An 11544-nucleotide genomic window follows, 5' to 3' on the forward strand; every position below is an offset into this window, starting at 1 on the left:
TCCCACCCCTGAGGGCTCCTGGACTCTGAGAGGGGGGCAGGCCAGGCTGAGGAACTGCCCCCTCTAGTGCAAGAATTTTCATGCACCAAGCCTCTAGTGTGTGTGTGTGTGTGTGTGTGTGTATGAAGTGAACAAAGCATTCAACTCTTAAATGTTGGAGAAATAATTTGTATTTTAAGAAATATCTTTAAGGAAAGTGTTAATGCCTTCCAGCCAAAGACCACCAGAAACACGCCCATAGTAGAACACGTTGGGCTCGTTACTTGTTACAGAAAGGGAGAACACACGCCATTGGACCAGTGGGGCAGCTCAGGAAGAGGGTATTAGAAAGAATCTATTCTAGCATGTGAGATTTGTTGGAAGTTTTGGAAGGGGGGTGCGTCTAAGAAGACGGAGGTTAGTTCTAGATTGGATGCTGTTAGAAAACGGGGGTTAATTCTAAGACTAAAAACAGCAGCTATCATTCATATTAGCGAGATGATGATGTTTGGTATTTTATGAGTTCATAATGACCTTGTTTTTGTCTGTGGCCTGTTACAACAGTTCTCAAATATAAGGCACTATTTTCTTTCTCAAAAAAGAACATTTAATTGATAATGAAAAAATTATTCCTGAGTACAAATTAACAACAAAAAAAATTTTTTTAAAAAGATGAACCTGTTTGGAGCACTCTTAGTATGCCAATTTCACTCTCAATTCTCCAAAAAAATAACTCAAATAGTGTAGCCTTGTATTTAATGATAAACCTAACGTTAGTATAGTCACAATGTAAAAATATCACAATTACTTGAGAGACCTTTTGATATATTCCTGTATAAGTAAGTACTTGTCCATGATGCTTTTCTACAATTACCCTTTGGTGAATAAATAAAAGCACATCTCCCACTGCTCCTAAACTTTCCTGATTGTGTTGAGACATCCAGCTTTACTAGCATACAATTTACTGGAAGACATGTAGAGATGAGTGTCTTAAAGGAAAATGAGGCCTGGCCAGTGTGGCTCCGTGGTTAAGCATCAACCTATGAACCAGGAGGATCAATTACCAGTCAGAGCACATGCCCAGGTTGCCGGCTCGATCTCCAGTGTGGGATGTGCTGGAGGCAGCCAATACATGATTCTCTCTCATCATTGTTGTTTCTCTCTCCCTCTCCCTTCCTCACTGAAATCAACAAAAATACATTTTTATTAAAAAATAAAATGAATGAAAGATACTAAGTATAGGGCTGCAAGTACTCAAAATAAGTCCTTTTGCTTCTGCACACTCCTTCAACTCACTCCTCACTGTAATATCCTCACAACAAAAACCAAAATCCCCTAACTATGATACTAAGAACTCGAGGTAGTTTCTTGTTGGGGTCCAACCCCAGCAGGTCCAGGGGTTCCCCAAGGTGTGGACGGAGACAGTGTTCAATTGATCAGCAGCCTAGCCAGGATCTCCAGCCAAGTTCTGGTGTTTATTGTCTTGTTACATCTGTATTTATACCAGTTGATTTTAATCCTGTCAATTTCTATTAGAAAGGTTAGGGCGTTTCTTATCTCCATTCCAGGGAGTAAAGATTATGCAGCTTAAGCGTGATTGTTTGTAGTTAAAGTGATTTAACTACCCGCCTGGCACTGAGTTAAGGGGTTTTATCCCCTCCCTAACTTCAGGGAAAAATCCCTACCTGGGGAAACAACCTTTCTCGGAGAGGTGACCTTGGTTAAAACACATAGTGCTAAGGGGAGCAAACATATTAAGAACAGTATGCTATATACGCCAGGTCCCTTGAAACATATGCTGTGCAGATGTTTCTTTCCTGCAGTGACTGTGTCAAGCAGCAAGGATGGACCGGCTTCCGGCATTTTCTGAGGAATACCCTCAGTGGTTACTTAATCCATTTAATTAAATCAGAGATAAATACAAAAGTTATTGAACTGCATTAAACACATAAAACATAGTAAGTATATGTTATATTCTCCTACATAATAAAAAAAATATAAGGTCTTTCATTGAAAAACACCCAGGAAAGTCATATAAATAAAGGACTAAATGAACAAGATTATATAATGGAAAGAAAAGAAAATCAACTATGTAATGTATTTTAAAGTGATCATATATAATTCATCATTCCAATTAAAAAATGTGGTTTTTTTGTGTGTTTTTTTAGACAATGGAGAAATGATTGGTCAAAAATCAAAAGAAAGGTGCTCTTACATCCTACCAATAAAAATTGTCGATAGGCTATTTTCCTGTATATGAGCAACTTACAATTTGGAAAGCTTAATTGCTTTTTAGACCAATTAAAGATAGGTCTATTTAAAAGACTAAATTAGTGTTCCTGAATTTTAAACTTCAAGAATTGATAAGGTAGCATTCTGGTTTTCTTTAAATAACACAGAACATTCAGACTTTATTATATAACATTATGGACAATAGCAAACCTGTTTGTAAAGCGTGATGATAAAAATCTAGCAACATTTTCAACCAGCTTCATAGGAAGAAAGTTAATTTAGTAATAGAAGTCGGTAAGACACCAATTTGTTTTGAGGGTAAACTGTTAGAAAGCAGCCATTTTGCAAACTTAAGTCTTTCTTCAATCTATGTAGCTTTCTAAGAACTTCACTCACTTTGTTCTCTCTGACTAAAATTTTAGGACATCCCCACGCCATTTCCATCTCTTTCAATTAAATTTACAGAAAATTTTACAATCATTCATTATTTTAAGTGCTCTTTAGCCCTGTAAACTAGGCACCAATTTTACAATAGATATACATTCATTTCTCCTGTGGGGCTTTCTGTCATCTTCCTACTTTTTGTCACTCCAAATAATATACTAATCTCCTTTCTGCTCCCATAGCTTGTAGCACATTTAAAATAATTTCCTACTTCACATTTTCAAATATTTCTTAGGACTATCTTTACCTTCATACTTCGGCCAACTCATGTTTAAAAATATAATCTCAGCCCTGGCTAGGTAGCTTAGTTGGTTAGAGCGTCCTCTTGATACGCCAAGGTTTCAGTTTCAATCCCCTGGTCAGGGCACATACAAGAGTCAACCAATGAACGAATAAATAAGTAGAAAAACAAATTGATGTCTGTCTCTAAAATCAATCAATCAATTAAAAAAATAATCTCAACTTTGTTTAACCTTTTTTCTCTGAAAAGTATCACATAAGGACCTAAAGTGAAAAAATATTTGGAATACTCTTTTCCATTCTCTCTTCTTTCAGAAACAAAATGTGTAAGCTACCATTCAATAACATTCAGTACCATTTCTTCCTTCTGGAAAAAAAAAAGTAATCATGTAAAATGTATGTGTGTGTATATATGTTGAGACATGGACATGGCTGTATGACCATGGCTATTTTCTTCTCCAAGAGATTAGTAGATCTTTAGGTCTAAAACCTGCTATAATTCACCAACAATATTTAAGCATGGCATTTGGCCCAAACCATACTTTAAATCAGGGGTGGGGAATGTCCGGCCCACAGGCTGTATAAGGCCTGTGAAATCATTTGGTCTGGCCCTACCAAGGCATTAGGGGGGATTTAATGAAATGTTTGACCAAATATAGCAGGCTAATTTTCAAGTTGATAATTTTGTATGGCTCACAGATGTCATAAATATCAAAATGGTCTTGGCAGAAAAAAGGTTCCCCACCACTGATTTAAATAATGGAGAGAGTAAGTAGCACTCACATGAGAACTGTGAGTAAGGTCAATATAAGGAAACATAAAAGGATCAAAGAACTTTGTATGAAGCACTAGTCCTTTAAGCTGTCAGATGTTCCCTAATCCTATATAATAAAAGCCTAATATGCAAATTGCCCCCTCAGGCAGTTGTTCAACTGGGAGTTCGACTGCTCACTATGATGTGCGCTGACTACCAGGGGGCAGCGTGGAACATGGTGGGTGTTGGCGGCAGTGGAGGTGCTGCCAGCCCCGATGGGCCCCAATGAAAGCGGGATAGCGGCGGGATTGTGGAGCAGGTGAGTGGGTGATGCCAGGTCAAGGTGGGTGCGAAGAGGGGCACAATCGCCCCACAGATGGCGACCAGCAGTGGCGGTGGGGGGCCCAGCCCTGATCAATCAATCCACAGGCAGGATGGTGAGGGGGTGGCACCAGGCCAAGGCGGGGTGCCAGATGGGGCTGCAGGGATGCGAGGCTGGGGGCGTGAGCTGGGACTGAGAGGCTGGGGGTGCGAGCTGCAGCCCGATCTCTGCAGGCCACCCCAAGGGACCCCATCCGTGCACGAATTTGTGCACCGGGCCTCTAATCTATACATATAAAAGCCTTAGCTACTGTTATGACCGGTCGATTGAATGACCAGTCGCTATGTCGCACATTGACCACCAGGGGGCAGACGCTCAATGCTGGAGCTGCCCCCTGGTGGTCAGTGCACTCCCACAGCCAACCTCCCACACCAACCCACCTCCTGCGGTCCCTCCCCCTGGCCCACCGGCCCCGATCGCAGGCCAAGGGATCACATCTGTGCATGAATTTGTGCACCAGGCCTCTTGTTAAGAAATAAAAGCCCTAGACTGGTGGCTCAGTTGGTTGGAGCATTGTCCCTATACACCATAAGGTTGGGGGCTTGATTCTAGGAAACATACCCAGGTTTCAGGTTCAATCCCAGGTGGACATGCGTATGGGAGGCAACCAATCAATGTTTCTCTCTCACACTGATGTTTCTCTTTTCCTTCCTCTCTCTAAAAATCAATAAACATATCCTTGGGTGAGGATAAAATATAAATAAAATATCAAGATGAACATATATAAATATATATCCTTAAGAGAAAGGAATAAGAAAAATCACAAATTTTGGCATAGTAGTACTAAGCATAAAGCATTTAATTAATGCTTCCATTTTTAATTTTCTTTCCCTTCTGTATTCCTAGCTAGCCTTCTCTTTTATAAATCCTCATTAATATTTCTACTTGGTATGTTTTTGTTTTACAAAGAGTATGAGCAAGTAGTTATTTTATGTTCCCTTATTAGGTTTTAAAAATGAAAGAAGACTTATTTTGCAAACAAGTTCACAAAATTTGTTGCTCTTCTGGAGAAAAGGATATTCTCCCATGTCTGTCTATTATTGCCACTGGCATTCTAATAACTTCTTAAAACAAGAGTCATTTTTATGTCCTGTCATAAGCAATATATCATTCACTTTCAGTGCAATGGAGGGTAATAGAATAATAAAAAAACAACATATGGAAAGCTTAGAACATCAATAGAGAAAAAAGACTCTTTTTCACCCACCTGGGGCCTATTTCCAAACACTGAAGCCCAACACATAAAACTAGAATTATAAAGAACAATGAATTTTTCCACCCAAAGAAAAAAACCAGAGGGAAAGAACATAAATAAAAACTGATACACAGAATGCTATTCCTCTTCAGAAAGAAAAAAAAAAATTATACAAACTGGCAAAAATACAGTTCTGATCATCTACAAATCAATAGGCAGCCTATTTGTAAAGCACTTCTTATCTAGCACTGATTTCCTGTCTAATTAATCTTCTAAAAACTAAAAAAAAAAAAAAAAAAATTCCCACACATAAGAAAATATTCAGTCAGTTCAGATAATTAGACATTTTTCATTTTCATTCAAAAAGACTTGAGCATATGACTCACTGTATGTTTCTCCATGCCCAGTCAGGCCATCAATTCAGAAGACTTTCAATGTCCACATTCAAACAGTCTAGCAATTCTAAGACTGTAGGAGGATGTGCTCAAATGTACAATGTTAAGATGCTCAAAATTACTGACACTCTAGGTAAGCTTCACTCTTTCCCTGAGAAAATACTGGTCACCTCCCTATCACAGTCAGATGCACAATCAGAAGGCTAGTCTGGTTAAAAAGCTTCCTGGGAAAACTAGTTAGTACCCACCTAATGCCCAGTAAGGTAATGCATTCTCATAAAATGACGTGAATATATGCTTTCTCAAATCGGAACGTCCAGCTTTTTGTGTTCTTGAGTAAAAGAAAGGAACAAAAGGGGTATAGATATCATTTGTTTCAAAACAATCAACAAATTTAATGCCCAGGAGAACAAGATAGAAAACAAGGAGGTTAACAGTTATAACAATGTCCTTAAGATGGTGTTAATATGTTAATTCCTTATAGGATACAAATAGCAAACAGTATTTCCAGAAATGAATGAAGAGGCCCAATAACTGAAATTCTAAGAAAGCAGTTTATAGAAATCTACAACTAAGTGCAGGCTTGATAAGGAGAGTCTTAGGAATGCTTTCCCGGTTAATCCCTTATGTATATTCTTAAATTCAAGTTTGGTGACTGAAGTTAATATTTCACAGAAATGCTATGATAACTATTAAGCAAAAGCTCAAAAACACATTCAATTCTTATAAAGCCTTAATTATTTGTCACCTATTAGTATCACCTTCATAGATTAATAAAGACAGTTTTCCTGGGACTGCTAATCATTTACATTCATTGCCTGTGGTAGCTACGTGAACACAAGTGGCCTGAAGAAACATACTTGTGTTTTACATAACAAAATAATTTGGTACTCCCTGCCCCTTTGTAGGGTGGCTGCTTGCAGGAGGATGGTGTCTCTTCCGGGGGGCGGGGGGCTATGAGGATGAGGACACAGTGCTGTGTGGGGCAGCTGACGGCAGGTCACAATGGACAGTTCAGGCTTAAAGGCAGCTCAGGAGGGGTTGCAGTTCAGGCTGAGGCAGAGGTTCTGGAGAGGACAAGCAGCAGTCTTCATGAAGGACAGATGAGCAACAACACGGTTCCGTGGCTCCATGGGCAAGCTGCAGCAGCAGCTGTGCAAGGGCGAGTTCGCCATGTTCACACGCATTCCCATGTTTGAGAGCGACTTCATCCAGATCAGTAAAAGAGGAGAAGTGATCGATGTGCTCAACTGTGTGCAAATGGTCACTGTGGGCATCGTGTACACCAGCCCCGACCTCACAATACCTGACGTCATGCTGCTGGCAGGCTGGCAGCAGTGCAGTCGGTGCCAAATACAACCGACACACCCAGAGAAGGGGACTCAAGTCAGCAACGAGCTTGGAGCTGACCAGGCTGCTTCCTTTGAAGATTATAATGTTGTCCATCTACAGTCATGAGAAAAAATAGCTCCACTTGAAGCTTGCCACTGGCACTCTTTTTACCTACAATTATGCCCACCCCCCCTTCAGATGCAAAAGAAGATGTGTTTGCACACTGGGACAACCTGGTGTTCTTCCTGAGGCTGCCAGCGGAGGTTTACAGTGGCAACCACGCCATACCAGCTTGGGACATGATGGACATACCTGTGCTGGAGGCAGAGGACAGGAAGAGCCCAGCAGTAAGGTTTTGCAGAGACTGTGGGAGGGCCCGAGTGCTTCAGGAGAGCAACTGAAGGCTCTCGGGCTGCTCTCCTGGGCTGCCTGGATAAACACTCATATGGAAGGGCTCAGGCCAGAAGAGCCACTATGTGAAGGCCTTGTCACACTGGGGAGGCCCTGTGTGCTTCTGAATATCCGAGGTCCCTTAGATGTCAGCTCCTCTAACCATATACCTGATGTTGTAATGCTGTCAACAGCATTCTAGTGTCCAATCTGTGCTGGAACACTTACATACTACAGTGGACTCAGGCAGTCTGATCTGCTGTAGGGCATTTTTAACTCTGAGAAAGCCCTTACTTTATTTCAGCCATAAACTGATTTTTGTATAAATCTGTGGCATTGTAGCATGCTTTGCACACTGGTGCACAATTTGTTAGTAGCTCTCAGAAGGTAAGATGGACATAATTTTTGCCCAGCAGTCTTCCTTTAGGAATCTGTTTTGTAGAAATGCTAAGACAAGTGTATAAAGTAAAAGTGTGAGGATGTTCACTGGTGAATTGCACTAGTGCTCTCCCTGGCACTGCAACTGTCCAGGCAAAACCTCAGTGATTCTTGTGGGGTGCCATAGGGGGATTTCTAGACTTGGTGACTTCAAAGGTTCTTCTATTCTAATGCTAAGCTCTTAAAGACAGGTGACAGCCCTTTCTAGTCTCACTTTATTTTCTTCTTTACTTCCCTGTTTCTTCTATTGACACAGGCCATGGAGCTCCATGGAGAAGGTGGCCAAGACCTGCTCAACGTGAGAAGCCTTTCCATAGTCGCTGAGGTATCTGGGGCCACCTCTCTTGCTTATGCTGATGGGGAAGGAGTCCAACAACCTGCTTCATGCAAATACTCTATGCTTAGGGACACATTGTTTTTCCTAACCCCGGCACCGGCAGGGCCTGACCAGGAGGCATTACCAGGAGCAGCAGCAGTAACACCCAAAGACAATGTGAGTATGGCTGCAGGAGGGGAGATGATCAACAGGCCTGTTACAGAGACCTTGGAAGGCCCAGGAGCTGAACCCTTCATCTCAGTCTGGAAGAGTAAGAAAATATGAGTGAACAGAATGGAGGCCAGAGAGTCTCCCAACGCTAGGCTGAAGCCCTTAGAACACTCCCACCGAAAGGCCCTCTCATTCTGGTGGGAAGTGGGAAGACAAGTCAATACTACGATCCCAGGGACCACTCGGGGAGATCAAAAGGAGAAGGACCAGAGCAGCCCAGGGGGCCAAGGACATGGCTCCGCCCACCAGAAATACAAAGGGGTCTAGATCATCTCAAAAATCAAGATGGAGCTGATTTAGAGCTACTAGGGGGAGGGGGATAATCCAGAGATCTGTTCCCTTGTCCCTCCCCCATTCTGCAGCTCTCCCAGGTCAAGGAGGGAACACTCTAGCCCAGTGGTTCTCAACCTTCTGGCCCTTTAAATACAGTTCCTCATGTTGTGACCCAGCCATAAAATTATTTTCGTTGCTACTTCATAACTGTAATGTTGCTACTGTTATGAATCGTAATGTAAATATCTGATATGCAGGACAGTCTTAGGCGACCCCTGTGAAAGGGTCGTTCAAGCGCCAAAGGGGTCGCGACCCACAGGTTGAGAACCGCTGCTCTAACCATTCATGGAACTTATGCATACAGACTGGAATGGATCTCCAATGTTACGATCCACCTACCCATTTTAAGATGGGGAAACTTAACTTTTCTGAAGTGGGCCAATTCTTTCATTTCTTGAAACAAATAAATGTCTGCTATATCCTTAAAAAAATAAAGAATTTATAAATTGGTCTGATATGGCCCTGGCTGGTTTGGCTCAGTGGATAGAGCGTTGGCCTGTGGCACCCTTTGCATCTACAAATCGTGAGGGCTTGTGTGAGGCTGAAAAGCAGGCTTATCCAGAGGGGGGATAGACACTAGCATTAGCTAATTGGGCTTCACTCCAAGCTTTCCCATTCAAAGGCTGTCTGACCTCAAAAGCGACATTTAACCTCTCTGAACTTCAGAGATAATAATCTCTAACCAACAGGGTATTATTGTAAAGATTCAATTAGTCTCAAGTTTAAGTCAATTAATCATAATGTACAGTTCCCAAGATCCTTAGGAGCCACCAGGAAGACAACTTGAGAACAGAATCAGGAACCAGGCGAGTTGGTTTCAGACCGGGTGGTCGCTTCAGAGCCCCACTGGGGCATATGGAATGTCAACCAAGGGTCACTGGCGCCAATTCAAATGCCAACAGGAGTCACCAATTTGGGGGCAGTGAAGGAGGAAAGTTTAGTACAAAGAGCTCGAGGATAATACAGTATGGCTGTGAAAACAGCACTGCTGTGGAACAGCTGGATAACACTATGGAGCTGCTATGAAAACAGCATGGCCCTGAGGCCCAGGCCCCTCTTCAGCTAGCCAGCTCCACTCTACTTCATCCACTCCACTTGGTCCCCTCCCAAGCTAGGCCCCTCTTTTTTTTTTAATTGAATTTATTGGGGATGACATTGGTTTTTAAAATTACATAGGTTTCAGAGGCACAATTCTATAATATATCATCTGCATATTGCATTGTGTGTTTACCACCCCAAGTCACATTTTCCATCAACATCTATCCCCCTTTTACCCTCTCCTACCTCCCCCCATCCCTCTTTCCCTCTGGTAATAGTTGTCTGTCTATGAGGTTTTGGGTTTTTTTGGTGTGTTTTTTTTTTTTTTGCTTAACCCTTTCACCTTTTGCACCTAGCCCTCTCCCCGCTTTCCCTCTGACTGCTGTCAGTCTGTTCTCTGTATCTATGAGTCTGTTTCTATTTTGTGTGTTAGTTTATTTTGTTCATTAGATTCCACATATAAGTGAAATCATATGGTATTTGTCTTTCTCTGACTGCTTATTTCATTCAGCATAATACTCTCCAGGTCCATCTAAGCTGTTGCAAAGGGTAAGATTTCCTTTTTTTTACAGCCGAGTAGTATCCCATTAAGCTAGGCAGCTCCACTCCACTCTGCCCAGCTCAGTGCTACTCTATGCTAATCTGTTCCACTCTGCTCTGGTGAGATGTCTTTGGTGTTTCAGCTCCAGCTGGGGAAAAGTAACCTTCAGTTTTTGGTCTTCGTGGAAAGTATATTTATTCTAAATGAAGATGGTTCATTTGTTTCTGTCTGCATTCAAATTTTAGGGCTTTCCCCCTATCCTTGATTTAATTTTGTGGTTTTTTTTTAAAATATGTAAAACATTAACGTACTTCTAGAGTTAAAATTATAACCAAAAGGTATACTCTAAAACAAATTGCAATGAATATGCTATAAAGTTGCTAGTTTATAGGGAAAAATGACGGGTGCTCTCAGGTATACACTAATAAGTTATTATGCTTCACAAATATGTCATTTTTGATGAGTTGAAAAATCATGCTTGTTTTAATGATGTAAGCCTGCTGGCTTTAATTACATAAAAAGGTTGATGGGAGGAGCTTGAAATATTAGAGTGCTGGGTTATCTAAACAGAAAGTGTTTCTATTCCCTCCCACTCCATTAACTGCCTGTAATTTGTGTAAGACTTACATTATTTGAGCTGCCTTTTACCAATAAATAGTTCAAACATTTTGAATATTACATCTTTCCTTATAGATTCTAAATATTAATGTTTGAAATGAATGTTATTCAAGCCTACTGACTAGAGAGTAAAGACTTACAAATAGCATTTATAAAGTTGGATAAATCAATTTATTACCCAATTAGTTAATTTTATTATGATAATATGATGATAAATCATGCAGGTATTATTAATGAGTTAAGTTTTTTTAAAGAACAATCTTTAAGCTAAGAAACGAGTGAGACATTATATTGGATTGGGTTTAAGCTCTGAGTTTATGGGTCAGTCCAATTTTTTAAATATGAGCTATACTACATCCTTCTCAATGAATGAGTAGGTAAAAAATGTGATCTATATCTATCGCAATCCGGAACAGCTGGCTCCTAACCGCTCGCCTGCCTGCCTGCCTGCCTGATCACCCCTAACCCCTCTGCCTGCCTGGTCACCCCTAACCACTCTGCCTGCCTGCCTGATCACCCCTAACTGCTCGCCTGCCTGCCTGATTGCCCCTAACCTCTCGCCTGCCTGCCTGATCACCCCTAACCACCTCTGCCTCAGCCCCCACCCCTCAGCTTCATCTGGAATGACGTCCGGAGGGTCATTTGGCTGTCCAGTCTCATTAGCATATTACACTTTTATTATTATA

The 11544-nt window shown here is 41.3% G+C and overlaps 1 protein-coding gene and 1 pseudogene across 1 annotated transcript in view; one reads left to right on the forward strand and one right to left on the reverse strand.

Annotated features, from left to right (window-relative positions):
* TNKS (tankyrase, TRF1-interacting ankyrin-related ADP-ribose polymerase) overlaps positions 1–11544 on the reverse strand; it is a 142992-nt gene that overhangs the window by 87270 nt on the left and 44178 nt on the right. The gene's annotated exons all lie outside the window — the stretch shown is intronic.
* LOC102252087 lies at positions 6753–7354 on the forward strand (annotated as a pseudogene).

Source organism: Myotis brandtii, unplaced genomic scaffold, assembly GCF_000412655.1.
Source record: "Myotis brandtii unplaced genomic scaffold, ASM41265v1 scaffold185, whole genome shotgun sequence".
NCBI classification, from domain to species: domain Eukaryota; kingdom Metazoa; phylum Chordata; class Mammalia; order Chiroptera; family Vespertilionidae; genus Myotis; species Myotis brandtii.